The sequence below is a fragment of the Pungitius pungitius genome, chromosome 4 (assembly GCF_949316345.1).
Source record: "Pungitius pungitius chromosome 4, fPunPun2.1, whole genome shotgun sequence".
NCBI classification, from domain to species: Eukaryota; Metazoa; Chordata; class Actinopteri; order Perciformes; family Gasterosteidae; genus Pungitius; species Pungitius pungitius.
In genome coordinates, this window is record NC_084903.1 from 1,871,558 (window position 1) to 1,894,691 (window position 23,134).

A 23,134-nucleotide genomic window follows, 5' to 3' on the forward strand; every position below is an offset into this window, starting at 1 on the left:
ATAAAAACCTCCTTCGAGCCGGAGTTGAACCAGCGACCTAAGGATACCTGCTAATTGCAAAATGAATATCAGCCTACAGTCCTCCGCTCTACCAACTGAGCTATCGAAGGGTGACAAAGATAAAATTCTCCTTCGAGCCGGAGTTGAACCAGATTTGGTTTGATATCAGTAAAATCCCTGTTTATTCCACTCTCACTAAGGGCCATACAACTCTTCCAAAACGGACAAAGATAAAAACCTCCTTCGAGCCGGAGTTGAACCAGCGACCTAAGGATACCTGCTAATTGCAAAATGAATATCAGCCTACAGTCCTCCGCTCTACCAACTGAGCTATCGAAGGGTGACAAAGATAAAATTCTCCTTCGAGCCGGAGTTGAATCAGATTTGGTTTGATATCAGTAAAATCCCTGTTTATTCCACTCTCACTAAGGGCCATACAACTCTTCCAAAACGGACAAAGATAAAAACCTCCTTCGAGCCGGAGTTGAACCAGCGACCTAAGGATACCTGCTAATTGCAAAATGAATATCAGCCTACAGTCCTCCGCTCTACCAACTGAGCTATCGAAGGGTGACAAAGATAAAATTCTCCTTCGAGCCGGAGTTGAACCAGATTTGGTTTGATATCAGTAAAATCCCTGTTTATTCCACTCTCACTAAGGGCCATACAACTGTTCCAAAACGGACAAAGATAAAAACCTCCTTCGAGCCGGAGTTGAACCAGCGACCTAAGGATACCTGCTAATTGCACATTGAATATCAGCCTACAGTCCTCCGCTCTACCAACTGAGCTATCGAAGGGTGACAAAGATAAAATTCTCCTTCGAGCCGGAGTTGAACCAGATTTGGTTTGATATCAGTAAAATCCCTGTTTATTCCACTCTCACTAAGGGCCATACAACTCTTCCAAAACGGACAAAGATAAAAACCTCCTTCGAGCCGGAGTTGAACCAGCGACCTAAGGATACCTGCTAATTGCACGTTGAATATCAGCCTACAGTCCTCCGCTCTACCAACTGAGCTATCGAAGGGTGACAAAGATAAAATTCTCCTTCGAGCCGGAGTTGAATCAGATTTGGTTTGATATCAGTAAAATCCCTGTTTATTCCACTCTCACTAAGGGCCATACAACTCTTCCAAAACGGACAAAGATAAAAACCTCCTTCGAGCCGGAGTTGAACCAGCGACCTAAGGATACCTGCTAATTGCAAAATGAATATCAGCCTACAGTCCTCCGCTCTACCAACTGAGCTATCGAAGGGTGACAAAGATAAAATTCTCCTTCGAGCCGGAGTTGAATCAGATTTGGTTTGATATCAGTAAAATCCCTGTTTATTCCACTCTCACTAAGGGCCATACAACTCTTCCAAAACGGACAAAGATAAAAACCTCCTTCGAGCCGGAGTTGAACCAGCGACCTAAGGATACCTGCTAATTGCAAAATGAATATCAGCCTACAGTCCTCCGCTCTACCAACTGAGCTATCGAAGGGTGACAAAGATAAAATTCTCCTTCGAGCCGGAGTTGAATCAGATTTGGTTTGATATCAGTAAAATCCCTGTTTATTCCACTCTCACTAAGGGCCATACAACTCTTCCAAAACGGACAAAGATAAAAACCTCCTTCGAGCCGGAGTTGAACCAGCGACCTAAGGATACCTGCTAATTGCAAAATGAATATCAGCCTACAGTCCTCCGCTCTACCAACTGAGCTATCGAAGGGTGACAAAGATAAAATTCTCCTTCGAGCCGGAGTTGAACCAGATTTGGTTTGATATCAGTAAAATCCCTGTTTATTCCACTCTCACTAAGGGCCATACCTAAGGATACCTGCTAATTGCACATTGAATATCAGCCTACAGTCCTCCGCTCTACCAACTGAGCTATCGAAGGGTGACAAAGATAAAATTCTCCTTCGAGCCGGAGTTGAACCAGATTTGGTTTGATATCAGTAAAATCCCTGTTTATTCCACTCTCACTAAGGGCCATACAACTCTTCCAAAACGGACAAAGATAAAAACCTCCTTCGAGCCGGAGTTGAACCAGCGACCTAAGGATACCTGCTAATTGCACGTTGAATATCAGCCTACAGTCCTCCGCTCTACCAACTGAGCTATCGAAGGGTGACAAAGATAAAATTCTCCTTCGAGCCGGAGTTGAATCAGATTTGGTTTGATATCAGTAAAATCCCTGTTTATTCCACTCTCACTAAGGGCCATACAACTCTTCCAAAACGGACAAAGATAAAAACCTCCTTCGAGCCGGAGTTGAACCAGCGACCTAAGGATACCTGCTAATTGCAAAATGAATATCAGCCTACAGTCCTCCGCTCTACCAACTGAGCTATCGAAGGGTGACAAAGATAAAATTCTCCTTCGAGCCGGAGTTGAACCAGATTTGGTTTGATATCAGTAAAATCCCTGTTTATTCCACTCTCACTAAGGGCCATACAACTGTTCCAAAACGGACAAAGATAAAAACCTCCTTCGAGCCGGAGTTGAACCAGCGACCTAAGGATACCTGCTAATTGCACATTGAATATCAGCCTACAGTCCTCCGCTCTACCAACTGAGCTATCGAAGGGTGACAAAGATAAAATTCTCCTTCGAGCCGGAGTTGAACCAGATTTGGTTTGATATCAGTAAAATCCCTGTTTATTCCACTCTCACTAAGGGCCATACAACTCTTCCAAAACGGACAAAGATAAAAACCTCCTTCGAGCCGGAGTTGAACCAGCGACCTAAGGATACCTGCTAATTGCACGTTGAATATCAGCCTACAGTCCTCCGCTCTACCAACTGAGCTATCGAAGGGTGACAAAGATAAAATTCTCCTTCGAGCCGGAGTTGAATCAGATTTGGTTTGATATCAGTAAAATCCCTGTTTATTCCACTCTCACTAAGGGCCATACAACTCTTCCAAAACGGACAAAGATAAAAACCTCCTTCGAGCCGGAGTTGAACCAGCGACCTAAGGATACCTGCTAATTGCAAAATGAATATCAGCCTACAGTCCTCCGCTCTACCAACTGAGCTATCGAAGGGTGACAAAGATAAAATTCTCCTTCGAGCCGGAGTTGAACCAGATTTGGTTTGATATCAGTAAAATCCCTGTTTATTCCACTCTCACTAAGGGCCATACAACTCTTCCAAAACGGACAAAGATAAAAACCTCCTTCGAGCCGGAGTTGAACCAGCGACCTAAGGATACCTGCTAATTGCACATTGAATATCAGCCTACAGTCCTCCGCTCTACCAACTGAGCTATCGAAGGGTAAAGTTATTGTGTTGTTTTTTAGCAGGGAATACAAGGCTGGACCTAAAGACGAACCAAAGTTTGTTTTACAAAGAACAGATGGATTCGTTTTCAGGAAATTTCAAGAGAAGATTTGGTTGGCCATCAGTTAAAACTCTGTTTATTCCACTCTCACTAAGGGCCATACAACTCTTCCAAAACAGACAAAGATAAAAACCTCCTTCGAGCCGGAGTTGAACCAGCGACCTAAGGATACCTGCTAATTGCACATTGAATATCAGCCTACAGTCCTCCGCTCTACCAACTGAGCTATCGAAGGGTGACAAAGATAAAATTCTCCTTCGAGCCGGAGTTGAACCAGATTTGGTTTGATATCAGTAAAATCCCTGTTTATTCCACTCTCACTCAGGGCCATACAACTCTTCCAAAACGGACAAAGATAAAAAGCTCCTTCGAGCCGGAGTTGAACCAGCGACCTGAGGATACCTGCTAATTGCACATTGAATATCAGCCTACAGTCCTCCGCTCTACCAACTGAGCTATGGAGGGGTAATCTTATTGAGTTGTTTTTTAGCATGTATAACAAAGCTTGACCTAAAGACGAACCAAAGTTTGTTTTACAAAGAACAGATGGATTCGTTTTCAGGAAATTTCAAGAGAAGATTTGGTTGGCCATCAGTTAAAACTCTGTTTATTCCACTCTCACTAATAATGAGGGCCATACAACTCTTCCAAAAGGGACAAAGATAAAAACCTCCTTCGAGCCGGAGTTGAACCAGCGACCTAAGGATACCTGCTAATTGCACATTGAACATCAGCCTACAGTACTCCGCTCTACCAACTGAGCTATCGAAGGGTGACAAAGATAAAATTCTCCTTCGAGCCGGAGTTGAACCAGATTTGGTTTGATATCAGTAAAATCCCTGTTTATTCCACTCTCACTAAGGGCCATACAACTCTTCCAAAACGGACAAAGATAAAAACCTCCTTCGAGCCGGAGTTGAACCAGCGACCTAAGGATACCTGCTAATTGCACATTGAATATCAGCCTACAGTCCTCCGCTCTACCAACTGAGCTATCGAAGGGTGACAAAGATAAAATTCTCCTTCGAGCCGGAGTTGAACCAGATTTGGTTTGATATCAGTAAAATCCCTGTTTATTCCACTCTCACTCAGGGCCATACAACTCTTCCAAAACGGACAAAGATAAAAAGCTCCTTCGAGCCGGAGTTGAACCAGCGACCTAAGGATACCTGCTAATTGCACATTGAATATCAGCCTACAGTCCTCCGCTCTACCAACTGAGCTATGGAGGGGTAATCTTATTGAGTTGTTTTTTAGCATGTATAACAAAGCTTGACCTAAAGACGAACCAAAGTTTGTTTTACAAAGAACAGATGGATTCGTTTTCAGGAAATTTCAAGAGAAGATTTGGTTGGCCATCAGTAAAATCCCTGTTTATTCCACTCTCACTAATAATGAGGGCCATACAACTGTTCCAAAACGGACAAAGATAAAAACCTCCTTCGAGCCGGAGTTGAACCAGCGACCTAAGGATACCTGCTAATTGCACATTGAATATCAGCCTACAGTCCTCCGCTCTACCAACTGAGCTATCGAAGGCTAATTTTGTTGTGTTGTTTTTTAGACTGTATAACAAAGCTTGACCTGAAGACGAACCAAAGTTTGTTTTACAAAGAACAGATGGATTTGTTTTCAGGAAATTTCAAGAGAAGATTTGGTTTGATATCAGTAAAATCCCTGTTTATTCCACTCTCACAAAGGGCCATACAACTCTTCCAAAACGGACAAAGATAAAATTCTCCTTCGAGCCGGAGTTGAACCAGCAACCTAAGGATACCTGCTAATTGCACATTGAATATCAGCCTACAGTCCTCCGCTCTACGAACTGAGCTATCGAAGGCTAATTTTGTTGTGTTGTTTTTTAGACTGTATAACAAAGCTTGACCTGAAGACGAACCAAAGTTTGTTTTACAAAGAACAGATGGATTTGTTTTCAGGAAATTTCAAGAGAAGATTTGGTTTGATATCAGTAAAATCCCTGTTTATTCCACTCTCACAAAGGGCCATACAACTCTTCCAAAACGGACAAAGATAAAATTCTCCTTCGAGCCGGAGTTGAACCAGCAACCTAAGGATACCTGCTAATTGCACATTGAATATCAGCCTACAGTCCTCCGCTCTACAAACTGAGCTATCGAAGGGTAAAGTTATTGTGTTGTTTTTTAGCAGGGAATACAAGGCTGGACCTAAAGACGAACCAAAGTTTGTTTTACAAAGAACAGATGGATTCGTTTTCAGGAAATTTCAAGAGAAGATTTGGTTTGATATCAGTAAAATCCCTGTTTATTCCACTCTCACTAAGGGCCATACAACTCTTCCAAAACGGACAAAGAAAAACCTCCTTCGAGCCGGAGCTGAACCAGCGACCTAAGGATACCTGCTAATTGCACATTGAATATCAGCCTACAGTCCTCCGCTCTACCAACTGAGCTATCGAAGGGTGACAAAGATAAAATTCTCCTTCGAGCCGGAGTTGAACCAGATTTGGTTTGATATCAGTAAAATCCCTGTTTATTCCACTCTCACTAAGGGCCATACAACTCTTCCAAAACGGACAAAGATAAAAACCTCCTTCGAGCCGGAGTTGAACCAGCGACCTAAGGATACCTGCTAATTGCACATTGAATATCAGCCTACAGTCCTCCGCTCTACCAACTGAGCTATCGAAGGGTGACAAAGATAAAATTCTCCTTCGAGCCGGAGTTGAACCAGATTTGGTTTGATATCAGTAAAATCCCTGTTTATTCCACTCTCACTCAGGGCCATACAACTCTTCCAAAACGGACAAAGATAAAAAGCTCCTTCGAGCCGGAGTTGAACCAGCGACCTAAGGATACCTGCTAATTGCACATTGAATATCAGCCTACAGTCCTCCGCTCTACCAACTGAGCTATGGAGGGGTAATCTTATTGAGTTGTTTTTTAGCATGTATAACAAAGCTTGACCTAAAGACGAACCAAAGTTTGTTTTACAAAGAACAGATGGATTCGTTTTTAGGAAATTTCAAGAGAAGATTTGGTTGGCCATCAGTAAAATCCCTGTTTATTCCACTCTCACTAATAATGAGGGCCATACAACTGTTCCAAAACGGACAAAGATAAAAACCTCCTTCGAGCCGGAGTTGAACCAGCGACCTAAGGATACCTGCTAATTGCACATTGAATATCAGCCTACAGTCCTCCGCTCTACCAACTGAGCTATCGAAGGCTAATTTTGTTGTGTTGTTTTTTAGACTGTATAACAAAGCTTGACCTGAAGACGAACCAAAGTTTGTTTTACAAAGAACAGATGGATTTGTTTTCAGGAAATTTCAAGAGAAGATTTGGTTTGATATCAGTAAAATCCCTGTTTATTCCACTCTCACAAAGGGCCATACAACTCTTCCAAAACGGACAAAGATAAAATTCTCCTTCGAGCCGGAGTTGAACCAGCAACCTAAGGATACCTGCTAATTGCACATTGAATATCAGCCTACAGTCCTCCGCTCTACCAACTGAGCTATCGAAGGCTAATTTTGTTGTGTTGTTTTTTAGACTGTATAACAAAGCTTGACCTGAAGACGAACCAAAGTTTGTTTTACAAAGAACAGATGGATTTGTTTTCAGGAAATTTCAAGAGAAGATTTGGTTTGATATCAGTAAAATCCCTGTTTATTCCACTCTCACAAAGGGCCATACAACTCTTCCAAAACGGACAAAGATAAAATTCTCCTTCGAGCCGGAGTTGAACCAGCAACCTAAGGATACCTGCTAATTGCACATTGAATATCAGCCTACAGTCCTCCGCTCTACCAACTGAGCTATCGAAGGGTGACAAAGATAAAATTCTCCTTCGAGCCGGAGTTGAACCAGATTTGGTTTGATATCAGTAAAATCCCTGTTTATTCCACTCTCACTCAGGGCCATACAACTCTTCCAAAACGGACAAAGATAAAAAGCTCCTTCGAGCCGGAGTTGAACCAGCGACCTAAGGATACCTGCTAATTGCACATTGAATATCAGCCTACAGTCCTCCGCTCTACCAACTGAGCTATGGAGGGGTAATCTTATTGAGTTGTTTTTTAGCATGTATAACAAAGCTTGACCTAAAGACGAACCAAAGTTTGTTTTACAAAGAACAGATGGATTCGTTTTCAGGAAATTTCAAGAGAAGATTTGGTTTGATATCAGTAAAATCCCTGTTTATTCCACTCTCACAAAGGGCCATACAACTCTTCCAAAACGGACAAAGATAAAATTCTCCTTCGAGCCGGAGTTGAACCAGCAACCTAAGGATACCTGCTAATTGCACATTGAATATCAGCCTACAGTCCTCCGCTCTACCAACTGAGCTATCGAAGGCTAATTTTGTTGTGTTGTTTTTTAGACTGTATAACAAAGCTTGACCTGAAGACGAACCAAAGTTTGTTTTACAAAGAAGAGATGGATTTGTTTTCAGGAAATTTCAAGAGAAGATTTGGTTTGATATCAGTAAAATCCCTGTTTATTCCACTCTCACTAAGGGCCATACAACTCTTCCAAAACGGACAAAGATAAAAACCTCCTTCGAGCCGGAGTTGAACCAACGACCTAAGGATACCTGCTAATTGCACATTGAATATCAGCCTACAGTCCTCCGCTCTACCAACTGAGCTATCGAAGGATAAAGTTATTGTGTTTTTTTTTTAGCAGGGAATACAAGGCTGGACCTAAAGACGAACCAAAGTTTGTTTTACAAAGAACAGATGGATTCGTTTTCAGGAAATTTCAAAAGAAGATTTGGTTTGATATCAGTAAAATCTCTGTTTATTCCACTCTCACTAAGGGCCATACAACTCTTCCAAAACGGACAAAGATAAAAACCTCCTTCGAGCCGGAGTTGAACCAGCGACCTAAGGATACCTGCTAATTGCACATTGAATATCAGCCTACAGTCCTACGCTCTACCAACTGAGCTATCGAAGGGTAAAGTTATTGTGTTGTTTTTTAGCAGGGAATACAAGGCTGGACCTGAAGACGAACCAAAGTTTGTTTTACAAAGAACAGATGGATTCGTTTTCAGGAAATTTCAAGAGAAGATTTGGTTTGATATCAGTAAAATCCCTGTTTATTCCACTCTCACTAAGGGCCATACAACTCTTCCAAAACGGACAAAGATAAAAACCTCCATCGAGCCGGAGTTGAACCAGCGACCTAAGGATAACTGCTAATTGCACAATGAATATCAGCCTACAGTCCTCCGCTCTACCAACTGAGCTATCAAAGGGTCAAGTTATTGTGTTGTTTTTTAGCAGGGAATACAAGGCTGGACCTAAAGACGAACCAAAGTTTGTTTTACAAAGAACAGATGTATTCGTTTTCAGGAAATTTCAAGAGAAGATTTGGTTTGATATCAGTAAAATCCCTGTTTATTCCACTCTCACTAAGGGCCATACAACTCTTCCAAAACGGACAAAGATAAAAACCTCCTTCGAGCCGGAGTTGAACCAACGACCTAAGGATACCTGCTAATTGCACATTGAATATCAGCCTACAGTCCTCCGCTCTACCAACTGAGCTATCGAAGGATAAAGTTATTGTGTTGTTTTTTTAGCAGGGAATACAAGGCTGGACCTAAAGACGAACCAAAGTTTGTTTTACAAAGAACAGATGGATTCGTTTTCAGGAAATTTCAAGAGAAGATTTGGTTTGATATCAGTAAAATCCCTGTTTATTCCACTCTCACTAAGAGCCATACAACTCTTCCAAAACGGACAAAGATAAAAACCTCCTTCGAGCCGGAGTTGAACCAGCGACCTAAGGATAACTGCTAATTGCACAATGAATATCAGCCTACAGTCCTCCGCTCTACCAACTGAGCTATCAAAGGGTCAAGTTATTGTGTTGTTTTTTTAGCAGGGAATACAAGGCTGGACCTAAAGACGAACCAAAGTTTGTTTTACAAAGAACAGATGGATTCGTTTTCAGGAAATTTCAAGAGAAGATTTGGTTTGATATCAGTAAAATCCCTGTTTATTCCACTCTCACTAAGGGCCATACAACTCTTCCAAAACGGACAAAGATAAAAACCTCCTTCGAGCCGGAGTTGAACCAGCGACCTAAGGATAACTGCTAATTGCACAATGATTATCAGCCTACAGTCCTCCGCTCTACCAACTGAGCTATCAAAGGGTAAAGTTATTGTGTTGTTTTTTAGCAGGGAATACAAGGCTGGACCTAAAGACGAACCAAAGTTTGTTTTACAAAGAACAGATGTATTCGTTTTCAGGAAATTTCAAGAGAAGATTTGGTTTGATATCAGTAAAATCCCTGTTTATTCCACTCTCACTAAGGGCCATACAACTCTTCCAAAACGGACAAAGATAAAAACCTTCTTCGAGCCGGAGTTGAACCAACGACCTAAGGATACCTGCTAATTGCACATTGAATATCAGCCTACAGTCCTCCGCTCTACCAACTGAGCTATCGAAGGATAAAGTTATTGTGTTGTTTTTTTAGCAGGGAATACAAGGCTGGACCTAAAGACGAACCAAAGTTTGTTTTACAAAGAACAGATGGATTCGTTTTCAGGAAATTTCAAGAGAAGATTTGGTTTGATATCAGTAAAATCCCTGTTTATTCCACTCTCACTAAGGGCCATACAACTCTTCCAAAACGGACAAAGATAAAAACCTCCTTCGAGCCGGAGTTGAACCAGCGACCTAAGGATAACTGCTAATTGCACAATGATTATCAGCCTACAGTCCTCCGCTCTACCAACTGAGCTATCAAAGGGTAAAGTTATTGTGTTGTTTTTTAGCAGGGAATACAAGGCTGGACCTAAAGACGAACCAAAGTTTGTTTTACAAAGAACAGATGTATTCGTTTTCAGGAAATTTCAAGAGAAGATTTGGTTTGATATCAGTAAAATCCCTGTTTATTCCACTCTCACTAAGGGCCATACAACTCTTCCAAAACGGACAAAGATAGAAACCTCCTTCGAGCCGGAGTTGAACCAGCGACCTAAGGATACCTGCTAATTGCACATTGAATATCAGCCTACAGTCCTCCGCTCTACCAACTGAGCTATCGAAGGGTAAAGTTATTGTGTTGTTTTTTAGCAGGGAATACAAGGCTGGACCTGAAGACGAACCAAAGTTTGTTTTACAAAGAACAGATGGATTCGTTTTCAGGAAATTTCAAGAGAAGATTTGGTTTGATATCAGTAAAATCCCTGTTTATTCCACTCTCACTAAGGGCCATACAACTCTTCCAAAACGGACAAAGATAAAAACCTCCTTCAAGCCGGAGTTGAACCAGCGACCTAAGGATAACTGCTAATTGCACAATGAATATCAGCCTACAGTCCTCCGCTCTACCAACTGAGCTATCAAAGGGTAAAGTTATTGTGTTGTTTTTTAGCAGGGAATACAAGGCTGGACCTAAAGACGAACCAAAGTTTGTTTTACAAAGAACAGATGTATTCGTTTTCAGGAAATTTCAAGAGAAGATTTGGTTTGATATCAGTAAAATCCCTGTTTATTCCACTCTCACTAAGGGCCATACAACTCTTCCAAAACGGACAAAGATAAAAACCTCCTTCGAGCCGGAGTTGAACCAACGACCTAAGGATACCTGCTAATTGCACATTGAATATCAGCCTACAGTCCTCCGCTCTACCAACTGAGCTATCGAAGGGTAAAGTTATTGTGTTGTTTTTTTAGCAGGGAATACAAGGCTGGACCTAAAGACGAACCAAAGTTTGTTTTACAAAGAACAGATGGATTCGTTTTCAGGAAATTTTAAGAGAAGATTTGGTTTGATATCAGTAAAATCCCTGTTTATTCCACTCTCACTAAGGGCCATACAACTCTTCCAAAACGGACAAAGATAAAAACCTCCTTCGAGCCGGAGTTGAACCAGCGACCTAAGGATAACTGCTAATTGCACAATGATTATCAGCCTACAGTCCTCCGCTCTACCAACTGAGCTATCAAAGGGTAAAGTTATTGTGTTGTTTTTTAGCAGGGAATACAAGGCTGGACCTAAAGACGAACCAAAGTTTGTTTTACAAAGAACAGATGGATTCGTTTTCAGGAAATTTCAAGAGAAGATTTGGTTTGATATCAGTAAAATCCCTGTTTATTCCACTCTCACTAAGGGCCATACAACTCTTCCAAAACGGACAAAGATAAAAACCTCCTTCGAGCCGGAGTTGAACCAGCGACCTAAGGATAACTGCTAATTGCACAATGAATATCAGCCTACAGTCCTCCGCTCTACCAACTGAGCTATCAAAGGGTAAAGTTATTGTGTTGTTTTTTAGCAGGGAATACAAGGCTGGACCTAAAGACGAACCAAAGTTTGTTTTACAAAGAACAGATGTATTCGTTTTCAGGAAATTTCAAGAGAAGATTTGGTTTGATATCAGTAAAATCCCTGTTTATTCCACTCTCACTAAGGGCCATACAACTCTTCCAAAACGGACAAAGATAGAAACCTCCTTCGAGCCGGAGTTGAACCAGCGACCTAAGGATACCTGCTAATTGCACATTGAATATCAGCCTACAGTCCTCCGCTCTACCAACTGAGCTATCGAAGGGTAAAGTTATTGTGTTGTTTTTTAGCAGGGAATACAAGGCTGGACCTGAAGACGAACCAAAGTTTGTTTTACAAAGAACAGATGGATTCGTTTTCAGGAAATTTCAAGAGAAGATTTGGTTTGATATCAGTAAAATCCCTGTTTATTCCACTCTCACTAAGGGCCATACAACTCTTCCAAAACGGACAAAGATAAAAACCTCCTTCAAGCCGGAGTTGAACCAGCGACCTAAGGATAACTGCTAATTGCACAATGAATATCAGCCTACAGTCCTCCGCTCTACCAACTGAGCTATCAAAGGGTAAAGTTATTGTGTTGTTTTTTAGCAGGGAATACAAGGCTGGACCTAAAGACGAACCAAAGTTTGTTTTACAAAGAACAGATGTATTCGTTTTCAGGAAATTTCAAGAGAAGATTTGGTTTGATATCAGTAAAATCCCTGTTTATTCCACTCTCACTAAGGGCCATACAACTCTTCCAAAACGGACAAAGATAAAAACCTCCTTCGAGCCGGAGTTGAACCAACGACCTAAGGATACCTGCTAATTGCACATTGAATATCAGCCTACAGTCCTCCGCTCTACCAACTGAGCTATCGAAGGGTAAAGTTATTGTGTTGTTTTTTTAGCAGGGAATACAAGGCTGGACCTAAAGACGAACCAAAGTTTGTTTTACAAAGAACAGATGGATTCGTTTTCAGGAAATTTTAAGAGAAGATTTGGTTTGATATCAGTAAAATCCCTGTTTATTCCACTCTCACTAAGGGCCATACAACTCTTCCAAAACGGACAAAGATAAAAACCTCCTTCGAGCCGGAGTTGAACCAGCGACCTAAGGATAACTGCTAATTGCACAATGATTATCAGCCTACAGTCCTCCGCTCTACCAACTGAGCTATCAAAGGGTAAAGTTATTGTGTTGTTTTTTAGCAGGGAATACAAGGCTGGACCTAAAGACGAACCAAAGTTTGTTTTACAAAGAACAGATGGATTCGTTTTCAGGAAATTTCAAGAGAAGATTTGGTTTGATATCAGTAAAATCCCTGTTTATTCCACTCTCACTAAGGGCCATACAACTCTTCCAAAACGGACAAAGATAAAAACCTCCTTCGAGCCGGAGTTGAACCAGCGACCTAAGGATAACTGCTAATTGCACAATGAATATCAGCCTACAGTCCTCCGCTCTACCAACTGAGCTATCAAAGGGTAAAGTTATTGTGTTGTTTTTTAGCAGGGAATACAAGGCTGGACCTAAAGACGAACCAAAGTTTGTTTTACAAAGAACAGATGTATTCGTTTTCAGGAAATTTCAAGAGAAGATTTGGTTTGATATCAGTAAAATCCCTGTTTATTCCACTCTCACTAAGAGCCATACAACTCTTCCAAAACGGACAAAGATAAAAACCTCCTTCGAGCCGGAGTTGAACCAACGACCTAAGGATACCTGCTAATTGCACATTGAATATCAGCCTACAGTCCTCCGCTCTACCAACTGAGCTATCGAAGGGTAAAGTTATTGTGTTGTTTTTTTAGCAGGGAATACAAGGCTGGACCTAAAGACGAACCAAAGTTTGTTTTACAAAGAACAGATGGATTCGTTTTCAGGAAATTTCAAGAGAAGATTTGGTTTGATATCAGTAAAATCCCTGTTTATTCCACTCTCACTAATAATGAGGGCCATACAACTCTTCCAAAACGGACAAAGATAAAAACCTCCTTCGAGCCGGAGTTGAACCAGCGACCTAAGGATAACTGCTAATTGCACAATGAATATCAGCCTACAGTCCTCCGCTCTACCAACTGAGCTATCGAAGGGTAAAGTTATTGTGTTGTTTTTTAGCAGGGAATACAAGGCTGGACCTGAAGACGAACCAAAGTTTGTTTTACAAAGAACAGATGGATTCGTTTTCAGGAAATTTCAAGAGAAGATTTGGTTTGATATCAGTAAAATCCCTGTTTATTCCACTCTCACTATGGGCCATACAACTCTTCCAAAACGGACAAAGATAAAATTCTCCTTCGAGCCAGAGTTGAACCAGCGACCTAAGGATACCTGCTAATTGCACATTGAATATCAGCATACAGTCCTCCGCTCTACCAACTGAGCTATCGAAGGGTGACAAAGATAAAATTCTCCTTCGAGCCGGAGTTGAACCAGATTTGGTTTGATATCAGTAAAATCCCTGTTTATTCCACTCTCACTAAGGGCCATACAACTCTTCCAAAACGGACAAAGATAAAAACCTCCTTCGAGCCGGAGTTGAACCAGCGACCTAAGGATACCTGCTAATTGCACATTGAATATCAGCATACAGTCCTCCGCTCTACCAACTGAGATATCGAAGGGTGACAAAGATAAAATTCTCCTTCGAGCCGGAGTTAAACCAGATTTGGTTTGATATCAGTAAAATCCCTGTTTATTCCACTCTCACTAAGGGCCATACAACTCTTCCAAAACGGACAAAGATAAAAACCTCCTTCGAGCCGGAGTTGAACCAGCGACCTAAGGATACCTGCTAATTGCACAATGAATATCAGCCTACAGTCCTCCGCTCTACCAACTGAGCTATCGAAGGGTAAAGTTATTGTGTTGTTTTTTAGCAGGGAATACAAGGCTGGACCTAAAGACGAACCAAAGTTTGTTTTACAAAGAACAGATGGATTCGTTTTCAGGAAATTTCAAGAGAAGATTTGGTTTGATATCAGTAAAATCCCTGTTTATTCCACTCTCACTAATAATGAGGGCCATACAACTCTTCCAAAACGGACAAAGATAAAAACCTCCTTCGAGCCGGAGTTGAACCAGCGACCTAAGGATACCTGCTAATTGCACATTGAATATCAGCCTACAGTCCTCCGCTCTACCAACTGAGCTATCGAAGGGTGACAAAGATAAATTTCTCCTTCGAGCCGGAGTTGAACCAGATTTGGTTTGATATCAGTAAAATCCCTGTTTATTCCACTCTCACTAAGGGCCATACAACTCTTCCAATACGGACAAAGATAAAAACCTCCTTCGAGCCGGAGTTGAACCAGCGACCTAAGATAACTGCTAATTGCACAATGAATATCAGCCTACAGTCCTCCGCTCTACCAACTGAGCTATCGAAGGGTAAAGTTATTGTGTTGTTTTTTAGCAGGGAATACAAGGCTGGACCTAAAGACGAACCAAAGTTTGTTTTACAAAGAACAGATGGATTGGTTTTCAGGAAATTTCAAGAGAAGATTTGGTTTGATATCAGTAAAATCCCTGTTTATTCCACTCTCACTAAGGGCCATACAACTCTTCCAAAACGGACAAAGATAAAAACCTCCATCGAGCCGGAGTTGAACCAGCGACCTAAGGATAACTGCTAATTGCACAATGAATATCAGCCTACAGTCCTCCGCTCTACCAACTGAGCTATCAAAGGGTCAAGTTATTGTGTTGTTTTTTAGCAGGGAATACAAGGCTGGACCTAAAGACGAACCAAAGTTTGTTTTACAAAGAACAGATGTATTCGTTTTCAGGAAATTTCAAGAGAAGATTTGGTTTGATATCAGTAAAATCCCTGTTTATTCCACTCTCACTAAGGGCCATACAACTCTTCCAAAACGGACAAAGATAAAAACCTCCTTCGAGCCGGAGTTGAACCAACGACCTAAGGATACCTGCTAATTGCACATTGAATATCAGCCTACAGTCCTCCGCTCTACCAACTGAGCTATCGAAGGATAAAGTTATTGTGTTGTTTTTTTAGCAGGGAATACAAGGCTGGACCTAAAGACGAACCAAAGTTTGTTTTACAAAGAACAGATGTATTCGTTTTCAGGAAATTTCAAGAGAAGATTTGGTTTGATATCAGTAAAATCCCTGTTTATTACACTCTCACTAAGGGCCATACAACTCTTCCAAAACGGACAAAGATAAAAACCTCCTTCGAGCCGGAGTTGAACCAACGACCTAAGGATAACTGCTAATTGCACAATGAATATCAGCCTACAGTCCTCCGCTCTACCAACTGAGCTATCAAAGGGTCAAGTTATTGTGTTGTTTTTTTAGCAGGGAATACAAGGCTGGACCTAAAGACGAACCAAAGTTTGTTTTACAAAGAACAGATGGATTCGTTTTCAGGAAATTTCAAGAGAAGATTTGGTTTGATATCAGTAAAATCCCTGTTTATTCCACTCTCACTAAGGGCCATACAACTCTTCCAAAACGGACAAAGATAAAAACCTCCTTCGAGCCGGAGTTGAACCAGCGACCTAAGGATAACTGCTAATTGCACAATGATTATCAGCCTACAGTCCTCCGCTCTACCAACTGAGCTATCAAAGGGTAAAGTTATTGTGTTGTTTTTTAGCAGGGAATACAAGGCTGGACCTAAAGACGAACCAAAGTTTGTTTTACAAAGAACAGATGTATTCGTTTTCAGGAAATTTCAAGAGAAGATTTGGTTTCATATCAGTAAAATCCCTGTTTATTCCACTCTCACTAAGGGCCATACAACTCTTCCAAAACGGACAAAGATAAAAACCTCCTTCGAGCCGGAGTTGAACCAACGACCTAAGGATACCTGCTAATTGCACATTGAATATCAGCCTACAGTCCTCCGCTCTACCAACTGAGCTATCGAAGGATAAAGTTATTGTGTTGTTTTTTTAGCAGGGAATACAAGGCTGGACCTAAAGACGAACCAAAGTTTGTTTTACAAAGAACAGATGGATTCGTTTTCAGGAAATTTCAAGAGAAGATTTGGTTTGATATCAGTAAAATCCCTGTTTATTCCACTCTCACTAAGGGCCATACAACTCTTCCAAAACGGACAAAGATAAAAACCTCCTTCGAGCCGGAGTTGAACCAGCGACCTAAGGATAACTGCTAATTGCACAATGATTATCAGCCTACAGTCCTCCGCTCTACCAACTGAGCTATCAAAGGGTAAAGTTATTGTGTTGTTTTTTAGCAGGGAATACAAGGCTGGACCTAAAGACGAACCAAAGTTTGTTTTACAAAGAACAGATGTATTCGTTTTCAGGAAATTTCAAGAGAAGATTTGGTTTGATATCAGTAAAATCCCTGTTTATTCCACTCTCACTAAGGGCCATACAACTCTTCCAAAACGGACAAAGATAAAAACCTCCTTCGAGCCGGAGTTGAACCAGCGACCTAAGGATACCTGCTAATTGCACATTGAATATCAGCCTACAGTCCTCCGCTCTACCAACTGAGCTATCGAAGGGTAAAGTTATTGTGTTGTTTTTTAGCAGGGAATACAAGGCTGGACCTGAAGACGAACCAAAGTTTGTTTTACAAAGAACAGATGGATTCGTTTTCAGGAAATTTCAAGAGAAGATTTGGTTTGATATCAGTAAAATCCCTGTTTATTCCACTCTCACTAAGGGCCATACAACTCTTCCAAAACGGACAAAGATAAAAACCTCCTTCAAGCCGGAGTTGAACCAGCGACCTAAGGATAACTGCTAATTGCACAATGAATATCAGCCTACAGTCCTCCGCTCTACCAACTGAGCTATCAAAGGGTAAAGTTATTGTGTTGTTTTTTAGCAGGGAATACAAGGCTGGACCTAAAGACGAACCAAAGTTTGTTTTACAAAGAACAGATGTATTCGTTTTCAGGAAATTTCAAGAGAAGATTTGGTTTGATATCAGTAAAATCCCTGTTTATTCCACTCTCACTAAGGGCCATACAACTCTTCCAAAACGGACAAAGATAAAAACCTCCTTCGAGCCGGAGTTGAACCAACGACCTAAGGATACCTGCTAATTGCACATTGAATATCAGCCTACAGTCCTCCGCTCTACCAACTGAGCTATCGAAGGGTAAAGTTATTGTGTTGTTTTTTTAGCAGGGAATACAAGGCTGGACCTAAAGACGAACCAAAGTTTGTTTTACAAAGAACAGATGGATTCGTTTTCAGGAAATTTTAAGAGAAGATTTGGTTTGATATCAGTAAAATCCCTGTTTATTCCACTCTCACTAAGGGCCATACAACTCTTCCAAAACGGACAAAGATAAAAACCTCCTTCGAGCCGGAGTTGAACCAGCGACCTAAGGATAACTGCTAATTGCACAATGATTATCAGCCTACAGTCCTCCGCTCTACCAACTGAGCTATCAAAGGGTAAAGTTATTGTGTTGTTTTTTAGCAGGGAATACAAGGCTGGACCTAAAGACGAACCAAAGTTTGTTTTACAAAGAACAGATGGATTCGTTTTCAGGAAATTTCAAGAGAAGATTTGGTTTGATATCAGTAAAATCCCTGTTTATTCCACTCTCACTAAGGGCCATACAACTCTTCCAAAACGGACAAAGATAAAAACCTCCTTCGAGCCGGAGTTGAACCAGCGACCTAAGGATAACTGCTAATTGCACAATGAATATCAGCCTACAGTCCTCCGCTCTACCAACTGAGCTATCAAAGGGTAAAGTTATTGTGTTGTTTTTTAGCAGGGAATACAAGGCTGGACCTAAAGACGAACCAAAGTTTGTTTTACAAAGAACAGATGTATTCGTTTTCAGGAAATTTCAAGAGAAGATTTGGTTTGATATCAGTAAAATCCCTGTTTATTCCACTCTCACTAAGAGCCATACAACTCTTCCAAAACGGACAAAGATAAAAACCTCCTTCGAGCCGGAGTTGAACCAACGACCTAAGGATACCTGCTAATTGCACATTGAATATCAGCCTACAGTCCTCCGCTCTACCAACTGAGCTATCGAAGGGTAAAGTTATTGTGTTGTTTTTTTAGCAGGGAATACAAGGCTGGACCTAAAGACGAACCAAAGTTTGTTTTACAAAGAACAGATGGATTCGTTTTCAGGAAATTTCAAGAGAAGATTTGGTTTGATATCAGTAAAATCCCTGTTTATTCCACTCTCACTAATAATGAGGGCCATACAACTCTTCCAAAACGGACAAAGATAAAAACCTCCTTCGAGCCGGAGTTGAACCAGCGACCTAAGGATAACTGCTAATTGCACAATGAATATCAGCCTACAGTCCTCCGCTCTACCAACTGAGCTATCGAAGGGTAAAGTTATTGTGTTGTTTTTTAGCAGGGAATACAAGGCTGGACCTGAAGACGAACCAAAGTTTGTTTTACAAAGAACAGATGGATTCGTTTTCAGGAAATTTCAAGAGAAGATTTGGTTTGATATCAGTAAAATCCCTGTTTATTCCACTCTCACTATGGGCCATACAACTCTTCCAAAACGGACAAAGATAAAATTCTCCTTCGAGCCAGAGTTGAACCAGCGACCTAAGGATACCTGCTAATTGCACATTGAATATCAGCATACAGTCCTCCGCTCTACCAACTGAGCTATCGAAGGGTGACAAAGATAAAATTCTCCTTCGAGCCGGAGTTGAACCAGATTTGGTTTGATATCAGTAAAATCCCTGTTTATTCCACTCTCACTAAGGGCCATACAACTCTTCCAAAACGGACAAAGATAAAAACCTCCTTCGAGCCGGAGTTGAACCAGCGACCTAAGGATACCTGCTAATTGCACATTGAATATCAGCATACAGTCCTCCGCTCTACCAACTGAGATATCGAAGGGTGACAAAGATAAAATTCTCCTTCGAGCCGGAGTTAAACCAGATTTGGTTTGATATCAGTAAAATCCCTGTTTATTCCACTCTCACTAAGGGCCATACAACTCTTCCAAAACGGACAAAGATAAAAACCTCCTTCGAGCCGGAGTTGAACCAGCGACCTAAGGATACCTGCTAATTGCACAATGAATATCAGCCTACAGTCCTCCGCTCTACCAACTGAGCTATCGAAGGGTAAAGTTATTGTGTTGTTTTTTAGCAGGGAATACAAGGCTGGACCTAAAGACGAACCAAAGTTTGTTTTACAAAGAACAGATGGATTCGTTTTCAGGAAATTTCAAGAGAAGATTTGGTTTGATATCAGTAAAATCCCTGTTTATTCCACTCTCACTAATAATGAGGGCCATACAACTCTTCCAAAACGGACAAAGATAAAAACCTCCTTCGAGCCGGAGTTGAACCAGCGACCTAAGGATACCTGCTAATTGCACATTGAATATCAGCCTACAGTCCTCCGCTCTACCAACTGAGCTATCGAAGGGTGACAAAGATAAATTTCTCCTTCGAGCCGGAGTTGAACCAGATTTGGTTTGATATCAGTAAAATCCCTGTTTATTCCACTCTCACTAAGGGCCATACAACTCTTCCAATACGGACAAAGATAAAAACCTCCTTCGAGCCGGAGTTGAACCAGCGACCTAAGATAACTGCTAATTGCACAATGAATATCAGCCTACAGTCCTCCGCTCTACCAACTGAGCTATCGAAGGGTAAAGTTATTGTGTTGTTTTTTAGCAGGGAATACAAGGCTGGACCTGAAGACGAACCAAAGTTTGTTTTACAAAGAACAGATGGATTCGTTTTCAGGAAATTTCAAGAGAAGATTTGGTTTGATATCAGTAAAATCCCTGTTTATTCCACTCTCACTAAGGGCCATACAACTCTTCCAAAACGGACAAAGATAAAAACCTCCTTCGAGCCGGAGTTGAACCAGCGACCTAAGGATACCTGCTAATTGCACATTGAATATCAGCCTACAGTCCTACGCTCTACCAACTGAGCTATCGAAGGGTAAAGTTATTGTGTTGTTTTTTAGAATGGAATACAAGGCTGGACCTGAAGACGAACCAAAGTTTGTTTTACAAAGAACAGATGGATTCGTTTTCAGGAAATTTCAAGAGAAGATTTGCTTTGATATCAGTAAAATCCCTGTTTATTCCACTCTCACTAAGGGCCATACAACTCTTCCAAAACGGACAAAGATAAAAACCTCCATCGAGCCGGAGTTGAACCAGCGACCTAAGGATAACTGCTAATTGCACAATGAATATCAGCCTACAGTCCTCCGCTCTACCAACTGAGCTATCAAAGGGTCAAGTTATTGTGTTGTTTTTTAGCAGGGAATACAAGGCTGGACCTAAAGACGAACCAAAGTTTGTTTTACAAAGAACAGATGTATTCGTTTTCAGGAAATTTCAAGAGAAGATTTGGTTTGATATCAGTAAAATCCCTGTTTATTCCACTCTCACTAAGGGCCATACAACTCTTCCAAAACGGACAAAGATAAAAACCTCCTTCGAGCCGGAGTTGAACCAACGACCTAAGGATACCTGCTAATTGCACATTGAATATCAGCCTACAGTCCTCCGCTCTACCAACTGAGCTATCGAAGGATAAAGTTATTGTGTTGTTTTTTTAGCAGGGAATACAAGGCTGGACCTAAAGACGAACCAAAGTTTGTTTTACAAAGAACAGATGGATTCGTTTTCAGGAAATTTCAAGAGAAGATTTGGTTTGATATCAGTAAAATCCCTGTTTATTCCACTCTCACTAAGAGCCATACAACTCTTCCAAAACGGACAAAGATAAAAACCTCCTTCGAGCCGGAGTTGAACCAGCGACCTAAGGATAACTGCTAATTGCACAATGAATATCAGCCTACAGTCCTCCGCTCTACCAACTGAGCTATCAAAGGGTCAAGTTATTGTGTTGTTTTTTTAGCAGGGAATACAAGGCTGGACCTAAAGACGAACCAAAGTTTGTTTTACAAAGAACAGATGGATTCGTTTTCAGGAAATTTCAAGAGAAGATTTGGTTTGATATCAGTAAAATCCCTGTTTATTCCACTCTCACTAAGGGCCATACAACTCTTCCAAAACGGACAAAGATAAAAACCTCCTTCGAGCCGGAGTTGAACCAGCGACCTAAGGATAACTGCTAATTGCACAATGATTATCAGCCTACAGTCCTCCGCTCTACCAACTGAGCTATCAAAGGGTAAAGTTATTGTGTTGTTTTTTAGCAGGGAATACAAGGCTGGACCTAAAGACGAACCAAAGTTTGTTTTACAAAGAACAGATGTATTCGTTTTCAGGAAATTTCAAGAGAAGATTTGGTTTGATATCAGTAAAATCCCTGTTTATTCCACTCTCACTAAGGGCCATACAACTCTTCCAAAACGGACAAAGATAAAAACCTCCTTCGAGCCGGAGTTGAACCAACGACCTAAGGATACCTGCTAATTGCACATTGAATATCAGCCTACAGTCCTCCGCTCTACCAACTGAGCTATCGAAGGATAAAGTTATTGTGTTGTTTTTTTAGCAGGGAATACAAGGCTGGACCTAAAGACGAACCAAAGTTTGTTTTACAAAGAACAGATGGATTCGTTTTCAGGAAATTTCAAGAGAAGATTTGGTTTGATATCAGTAAAATCCCTGTTTATTCCACTCTCACTAAGGGCCATACAACTCTTCCAAAACGGACAAAGATAAAAACCTCCTTCGAGCCGGAGTTGAACCAGCGACCTAAGGATAACTGCTAATTGCACAATGATTATCAGCCTACAGTCCTCCGCTCTACCAACTGAGCTATCAAAGGGTAAAGTTATTGTGTTGTTTTTTAGCAGGGAATACAAGGCTGGACCTAAAGACGAACCAAAGTTTGTTTTACAAAGAACAGATGTATTCGTTTTCAGGAAATTTCAAGAGAAGATTTGGTTTGATATCAGTAAAATCCCTGTTTATTCCACTCTCACTAAGGGCCATACAACTCTTCCAAAACGGACAAAGATAAAAACCTCCTTCGAGCCGGAGTTGAACCAGCGACCTAAGGATACCTGCTAATTGCACATTGAATATCAGCCTACAGTCCTCCGCTCTACCAACTGAGCTATCGAAGGGTAAAGTTATTGTGTTGTTTTTTAGCAGGGAATACAAGGCTGGACCTGAAGACGAACCAAAGTTTGTTTTACAAAGAACAGATGGATTCGTTTTCAGGAAATTTCAAGAGAAGATTTGGTTTGATATCAGTAAAATCCCTGTTTATTCCACTCTCACTAAGGGCCATACAACTCTTCCAAAACGGACAAAGATAAAAACCTCCTTCAAGCCGGAGTTGAACCAGCGACCTAAGGATAACTGCTAATTGCACAATGAATATCAGCCTACAGTCCTCCGCTCTACCAACTGAGCTATCAAAGGGTAAAGTTATTGTGTTGTTTTTTAGCAGGGAATACAAGGCTGGACCTAAAGACGAACCAAAGTTTGTTTTACAAAGAACAGATGTATTCGTTTTCAGGAAATTTCAAGAGAAGATTTGGTTTGATATCAGTAAAATCCCTGTTTATTCCACTCTCACTAAGGGCCATACAACTCTTCCAAAACGGACAAAGATA

General features: G+C 41.1%; 34 non-coding genes across 34 annotated transcripts; all 34 read right to left on the minus strand.

Moving 5' to 3' along the window:
* Positions 1-9: 9 nt before the first annotated feature.
* Positions 10-110, minus strand: trnay-gua (transfer RNA tyrosine (anticodon GUA)). Its single transcript has 2 exons — positions 74-110; positions 10-45 (listed from the first exon to the last, which is right to left on the minus strand). It is a non-coding gene; the product is annotated as a tRNA-Tyr (tRNA).
* A 129-nt stretch (positions 111-239) lies between these two features.
* Positions 240-340, minus strand: trnay-gua (transfer RNA tyrosine (anticodon GUA)). The gene is made up of 2 exons: positions 304-340; positions 240-275 (listed from the first exon to the last, which is right to left on the minus strand). It is a non-coding gene; the product is annotated as a tRNA-Tyr (tRNA).
* Positions 341-469: 129 nt separating this feature from the next.
* Positions 470-570, minus strand: trnay-gua (transfer RNA tyrosine (anticodon GUA)). Its single transcript has 2 exons — positions 534-570; positions 470-505 (listed from the first exon to the last, which is right to left on the minus strand). It is a non-coding gene; the product is annotated as a tRNA-Tyr (tRNA).
* A 129-nt stretch (positions 571-699) lies between these two features.
* Positions 700-800, minus strand: trnay-gua (transfer RNA tyrosine (anticodon GUA)). Its single transcript has 2 exons — positions 764-800; positions 700-735 (listed from the first exon to the last, which is right to left on the minus strand). It is a non-coding gene; the product is annotated as a tRNA-Tyr (tRNA).
* A 129-nt stretch (positions 801-929) lies between these two features.
* trnay-gua (transfer RNA tyrosine (anticodon GUA)) lies at positions 930-1,030 on the minus strand. The gene is made up of 2 exons: positions 994-1,030; positions 930-965 (listed from the first exon to the last, which is right to left on the minus strand). It is a non-coding gene; the product is annotated as a tRNA-Tyr (tRNA).
* Positions 1,031-1,159: 129 nt separating this feature from the next.
* trnay-gua (transfer RNA tyrosine (anticodon GUA)) lies at positions 1,160-1,260 on the minus strand. Its single transcript has 2 exons — positions 1,224-1,260; positions 1,160-1,195 (listed from the first exon to the last, which is right to left on the minus strand). It is a non-coding gene; the product is annotated as a tRNA-Tyr (tRNA).
* A 129-nt stretch (positions 1,261-1,389) lies between these two features.
* On the minus strand, positions 1,390-1,490 carry trnay-gua (transfer RNA tyrosine (anticodon GUA)). The gene is made up of 2 exons: positions 1,454-1,490; positions 1,390-1,425 (listed from the first exon to the last, which is right to left on the minus strand). It is a non-coding gene; the product is annotated as a tRNA-Tyr (tRNA).
* A 129-nt stretch (positions 1,491-1,619) lies between these two features.
* On the minus strand, positions 1,620-1,720 carry trnay-gua (transfer RNA tyrosine (anticodon GUA)). Its single transcript has 2 exons — positions 1,684-1,720; positions 1,620-1,655 (listed from the first exon to the last, which is right to left on the minus strand). It is a non-coding gene; the product is annotated as a tRNA-Tyr (tRNA).
* A 300-nt stretch (positions 1,721-2,020) lies between these two features.
* trnay-gua (transfer RNA tyrosine (anticodon GUA)) lies at positions 2,021-2,121 on the minus strand. Its single transcript has 2 exons — positions 2,085-2,121; positions 2,021-2,056 (listed from the first exon to the last, which is right to left on the minus strand). It is a non-coding gene; the product is annotated as a tRNA-Tyr (tRNA).
* Positions 2,122-2,250: 129 nt separating this feature from the next.
* On the minus strand, positions 2,251-2,351 carry trnay-gua (transfer RNA tyrosine (anticodon GUA)). The gene is made up of 2 exons: positions 2,315-2,351; positions 2,251-2,286 (listed from the first exon to the last, which is right to left on the minus strand). It is a non-coding gene; the product is annotated as a tRNA-Tyr (tRNA).
* Positions 2,352-2,480: 129 nt separating this feature from the next.
* Positions 2,481-2,581, minus strand: trnay-gua (transfer RNA tyrosine (anticodon GUA)). Its single transcript has 2 exons — positions 2,545-2,581; positions 2,481-2,516 (listed from the first exon to the last, which is right to left on the minus strand). It is a non-coding gene; the product is annotated as a tRNA-Tyr (tRNA).
* Positions 2,582-2,710: 129 nt separating this feature from the next.
* trnay-gua (transfer RNA tyrosine (anticodon GUA)) lies at positions 2,711-2,811 on the minus strand. Its single transcript has 2 exons — positions 2,775-2,811; positions 2,711-2,746 (listed from the first exon to the last, which is right to left on the minus strand). It is a non-coding gene; the product is annotated as a tRNA-Tyr (tRNA).
* A 129-nt stretch (positions 2,812-2,940) lies between these two features.
* On the minus strand, positions 2,941-3,041 carry trnay-gua (transfer RNA tyrosine (anticodon GUA)). Its single transcript has 2 exons — positions 3,005-3,041; positions 2,941-2,976 (listed from the first exon to the last, which is right to left on the minus strand). It is a non-coding gene; the product is annotated as a tRNA-Tyr (tRNA).
* Positions 3,042-3,170: 129 nt separating this feature from the next.
* Positions 3,171-3,271, minus strand: trnay-gua (transfer RNA tyrosine (anticodon GUA)). Its single transcript has 2 exons — positions 3,235-3,271; positions 3,171-3,206 (listed from the first exon to the last, which is right to left on the minus strand). It is a non-coding gene; the product is annotated as a tRNA-Tyr (tRNA).
* A 200-nt stretch (positions 3,272-3,471) lies between these two features.
* Positions 3,472-3,572, minus strand: trnay-gua (transfer RNA tyrosine (anticodon GUA)). The gene is made up of 2 exons: positions 3,536-3,572; positions 3,472-3,507 (listed from the first exon to the last, which is right to left on the minus strand). It is a non-coding gene; the product is annotated as a tRNA-Tyr (tRNA).
* Positions 3,573-4,238: 666 nt separating this feature from the next.
* Positions 4,239-4,339, minus strand: trnay-gua (transfer RNA tyrosine (anticodon GUA)). The gene is made up of 2 exons: positions 4,303-4,339; positions 4,239-4,274 (listed from the first exon to the last, which is right to left on the minus strand). It is a non-coding gene; the product is annotated as a tRNA-Tyr (tRNA).
* A 436-nt stretch (positions 4,340-4,775) lies between these two features.
* On the minus strand, positions 4,776-4,876 carry trnay-gua (transfer RNA tyrosine (anticodon GUA)). The gene is made up of 2 exons: positions 4,840-4,876; positions 4,776-4,811 (listed from the first exon to the last, which is right to left on the minus strand). It is a non-coding gene; the product is annotated as a tRNA-Tyr (tRNA).
* Positions 4,877-5,906: 1,030 nt separating this feature from the next.
* On the minus strand, positions 5,907-6,007 carry trnay-gua (transfer RNA tyrosine (anticodon GUA)). Its single transcript has 2 exons — positions 5,971-6,007; positions 5,907-5,942 (listed from the first exon to the last, which is right to left on the minus strand). It is a non-coding gene; the product is annotated as a tRNA-Tyr (tRNA).
* A 436-nt stretch (positions 6,008-6,443) lies between these two features.
* On the minus strand, positions 6,444-6,544 carry trnay-gua (transfer RNA tyrosine (anticodon GUA)). The gene is made up of 2 exons: positions 6,508-6,544; positions 6,444-6,479 (listed from the first exon to the last, which is right to left on the minus strand). It is a non-coding gene; the product is annotated as a tRNA-Tyr (tRNA).
* Positions 6,545-6,744: 200 nt separating this feature from the next.
* Positions 6,745-6,845, minus strand: trnay-gua (transfer RNA tyrosine (anticodon GUA)). Its single transcript has 2 exons — positions 6,809-6,845; positions 6,745-6,780 (listed from the first exon to the last, which is right to left on the minus strand). It is a non-coding gene; the product is annotated as a tRNA-Tyr (tRNA).
* A 200-nt stretch (positions 6,846-7,045) lies between these two features.
* trnay-gua (transfer RNA tyrosine (anticodon GUA)) lies at positions 7,046-7,146 on the minus strand. Its single transcript has 2 exons — positions 7,110-7,146; positions 7,046-7,081 (listed from the first exon to the last, which is right to left on the minus strand). It is a non-coding gene; the product is annotated as a tRNA-Tyr (tRNA).
* A 430-nt stretch (positions 7,147-7,576) lies between these two features.
* trnay-gua (transfer RNA tyrosine (anticodon GUA)) lies at positions 7,577-7,677 on the minus strand. The gene is made up of 2 exons: positions 7,641-7,677; positions 7,577-7,612 (listed from the first exon to the last, which is right to left on the minus strand). It is a non-coding gene; the product is annotated as a tRNA-Tyr (tRNA).
* A 1,406-nt stretch (positions 7,678-9,083) lies between these two features.
* Positions 9,084-9,184, minus strand: trnay-gua (transfer RNA tyrosine (anticodon GUA)). The gene is made up of 2 exons: positions 9,148-9,184; positions 9,084-9,119 (listed from the first exon to the last, which is right to left on the minus strand). It is a non-coding gene; the product is annotated as a tRNA-Tyr (tRNA).
* Positions 9,185-9,385: 201 nt separating this feature from the next.
* trnay-gua (transfer RNA tyrosine (anticodon GUA)) lies at positions 9,386-9,486 on the minus strand. Its single transcript has 2 exons — positions 9,450-9,486; positions 9,386-9,421 (listed from the first exon to the last, which is right to left on the minus strand). It is a non-coding gene; the product is annotated as a tRNA-Tyr (tRNA).
* Positions 9,487-10,289: 803 nt separating this feature from the next.
* trnay-gua (transfer RNA tyrosine (anticodon GUA)) lies at positions 10,290-10,390 on the minus strand. Its single transcript has 2 exons — positions 10,354-10,390; positions 10,290-10,325 (listed from the first exon to the last, which is right to left on the minus strand). It is a non-coding gene; the product is annotated as a tRNA-Tyr (tRNA).
* Positions 10,391-11,795: 1,405 nt separating this feature from the next.
* Positions 11,796-11,896, minus strand: trnay-gua (transfer RNA tyrosine (anticodon GUA)). The gene is made up of 2 exons: positions 11,860-11,896; positions 11,796-11,831 (listed from the first exon to the last, which is right to left on the minus strand). It is a non-coding gene; the product is annotated as a tRNA-Tyr (tRNA).
* A 1,713-nt stretch (positions 11,897-13,609) lies between these two features.
* Positions 13,610-13,710, minus strand: trnay-gua (transfer RNA tyrosine (anticodon GUA)). The gene is made up of 2 exons: positions 13,674-13,710; positions 13,610-13,645 (listed from the first exon to the last, which is right to left on the minus strand). It is a non-coding gene; the product is annotated as a tRNA-Tyr (tRNA).
* A 660-nt stretch (positions 13,711-14,370) lies between these two features.
* Positions 14,371-14,471, minus strand: trnay-gua (transfer RNA tyrosine (anticodon GUA)). Its single transcript has 2 exons — positions 14,435-14,471; positions 14,371-14,406 (listed from the first exon to the last, which is right to left on the minus strand). It is a non-coding gene; the product is annotated as a tRNA-Tyr (tRNA).
* Positions 14,472-14,677: 206 nt separating this feature from the next.
* On the minus strand, positions 14,678-14,778 carry trnay-gua (transfer RNA tyrosine (anticodon GUA)). Its single transcript has 2 exons — positions 14,742-14,778; positions 14,678-14,713 (listed from the first exon to the last, which is right to left on the minus strand). It is a non-coding gene; the product is annotated as a tRNA-Tyr (tRNA).
* A 2,238-nt stretch (positions 14,779-17,016) lies between these two features.
* On the minus strand, positions 17,017-17,117 carry trnay-gua (transfer RNA tyrosine (anticodon GUA)). Its single transcript has 2 exons — positions 17,081-17,117; positions 17,017-17,052 (listed from the first exon to the last, which is right to left on the minus strand). It is a non-coding gene; the product is annotated as a tRNA-Tyr (tRNA).
* A 1,713-nt stretch (positions 17,118-18,830) lies between these two features.
* trnay-gua (transfer RNA tyrosine (anticodon GUA)) lies at positions 18,831-18,931 on the minus strand. Its single transcript has 2 exons — positions 18,895-18,931; positions 18,831-18,866 (listed from the first exon to the last, which is right to left on the minus strand). It is a non-coding gene; the product is annotated as a tRNA-Tyr (tRNA).
* A 660-nt stretch (positions 18,932-19,591) lies between these two features.
* On the minus strand, positions 19,592-19,692 carry trnay-gua (transfer RNA tyrosine (anticodon GUA)). Its single transcript has 2 exons — positions 19,656-19,692; positions 19,592-19,627 (listed from the first exon to the last, which is right to left on the minus strand). It is a non-coding gene; the product is annotated as a tRNA-Tyr (tRNA).
* Positions 19,693-19,898: 206 nt separating this feature from the next.
* On the minus strand, positions 19,899-19,999 carry trnay-gua (transfer RNA tyrosine (anticodon GUA)). Its single transcript has 2 exons — positions 19,963-19,999; positions 19,899-19,934 (listed from the first exon to the last, which is right to left on the minus strand). It is a non-coding gene; the product is annotated as a tRNA-Tyr (tRNA).
* Positions 20,000-22,538: 2,539 nt separating this feature from the next.
* On the minus strand, positions 22,539-22,639 carry trnay-gua (transfer RNA tyrosine (anticodon GUA)). Its single transcript has 2 exons — positions 22,603-22,639; positions 22,539-22,574 (listed from the first exon to the last, which is right to left on the minus strand). It is a non-coding gene; the product is annotated as a tRNA-Tyr (tRNA).
* Positions 22,640-23,134: the final 495 nt, after the last annotated feature.